Here is a 1,957-nt window from a genome sequence, read left to right as displayed (position 1 = left end):
CCAAATTACTTGACTTACTTATCACCGAACGTGCCACATCCGGCCGGGGTACCACCACCGTACCAGCAGCCACCGCCGGGGCTCGATTGCTTCGCTGATACATTTTTCATTTTCATTTTTCGCACTTCCCCCTCCTTTCCGGCTTTGGCCGGTCGAGTTTCTCTCAGAATCGCAGCGCACAGCATCGAGGGTTGCGGAAGCGCGATTAAAGGATTGAATAATAAATGTCAATCACACTCTACGTCTCGGTTCGCTTCGCGTCCGACGGAATGAGTGTGAGTGAAGTAAGAGAACATCCGTCGGTTGTTGGTACATACATGACATTGTCATTCGGACATTTGCTTGAATTATTAATCGAGCGAGTACGCGGCAGCTTGTGAGAATTAATCCATGGATTTTGGATGGATGTCACAATCGTTTGACATCGTGTTAAGTTCTTATATTAATTCCGTTAACTGTAGCTGTGGGCAACAAAAAGTAAGCTGATCGCGATCCTGCCAGGAGTCGAACCTGGAATCTTCTGATCCGTAGTCAGACGCGTTATCCATTGCGCCACAGGACCCATGCGTCACCTTTTATATATATGCCTTACAGCTGTTATGTTTTGTTTCTGATTTTTCTCTGATACGAGTAAACTAAAAATGCGGCGCTAAGCTAAGGAAGGTTTTCACGCATCCTTCAGTAACAATTCACAGTCTTGCATCAATTAGAAAAAAAAATTTTTTTGCTTGTTGAAATTTTCTCTAAATGGGCATAAGAAAGGTTAAAAAATACTGATAGGTGATGGGAAATAGGTTGTCGCGCATCTTTGAGTAACCGTCAAAAGTCTTGCATCAATTAAAAAAAATTTTTTGTTTGTTGAAAATTGTCCTAAATAGGTATAAGGATGGTTTAAAATTACTGATAGGTGATGGGAAATAGGTTTTCACGCATCTTTGAGTAACCTGTGTATTAATTGAAAAAAAAATTTTTTTTTTTAATGATTATCACATAACCATCACCTATTAGAGTTTTTAAACCTTTTTAATGTCCATTTCAGGTTGCCTTACATCGAGGTATGACTGTAAATAAACAAGTTTAGAAAAGTAAGTTGAGCAAGTTTTTTATTTGGAATTGAAAGTTTGCTCGGATTTTTTTCCTCATTCGTTACGTTATTCTCTTACATTCTCGCGCTTCATTATTCTCTCGTACTCATACCTCACACAAAAAATCTAAATTCTGATTTGTTATCAATCCCCCTACCGGAAAGAATTTTTGGCTACGCCACTGTGTCGAACCCATAAAGCATTGTGGAAAATAAATACAGTAAGAGTAGTTATTTGTTTAAAAAAGAAAAACCTTTAAAATCAACACGATTTTTCAATGAAACAGAGTTGAATTTTACAACCAAAAATGTGGGACAAATTTCTTTGAGAACAAATTTCAGAATTTTTTTATAGTTTATCCAAGTTTTATAGTAAAAATGGTCTTCTGGCGGAAAATTCACAAGAAAAAGAGGTAAAATTAGTAAAACTGTCAAGTAACATATTTTTGTATTACATATTTATCACATTTTTACATTTTTGATGCATTTAAGATGTGAAAATGAGTATCGAGAGATTTATGGAAAATCACAAATAGTTAGAAAAAAATGATTAGATTTTTTTTTAAATTTTAGTTTCTTCGATCATTTTGAATTAATTTATTTGACAATAAAAATCATACTTATTCATCAAAATGCAATAAATTTAAGGAAATGTTAAAATTTAGAAAATGCTTGAAAAATTTTTGAATCTGTTTTCTTGACATTTCTTTGCCATTAAATTATTTCTAAAATTTACTGTGAAGCTTCAAATGTTGATACATACAATTATTCTTGAACAATATTTTGTTCACAGTGTCTATTTTAAACAAAACCATGTTATTTTCCTACTTCTAGTTGTTGGATAGTATAGCTTTGCAATCAGGGGTTGTAGGG

General features: G+C 34.3%; 1 non-coding gene across 1 annotated transcript; it reads right to left on the bottom strand.

Moving 5' to 3' along the window:
- Nucleotides 1–489: 489 nt before the first annotated feature.
- Nucleotides 490–562, bottom strand: Trnar-acg (transfer RNA arginine (anticodon ACG)). The gene has a single exon. It is a non-coding gene; the product is annotated as a tRNA-Arg (tRNA).
- Nucleotides 563–1,957: the final 1,395 nt, after the last annotated feature.

This window comes from Wyeomyia smithii, chromosome 2 (genome assembly GCF_029784165.1).
Source record: "Wyeomyia smithii strain HCP4-BCI-WySm-NY-G18 chromosome 2, ASM2978416v1, whole genome shotgun sequence".
Lineage (NCBI taxonomy): Eukaryota > Metazoa > Arthropoda > Insecta > Diptera > Culicidae > Wyeomyia > Wyeomyia smithii.
Note: the sequence above shows the minus strand (reverse complement) of the source record. Positions and strands in the feature narration are given on the sequence as shown.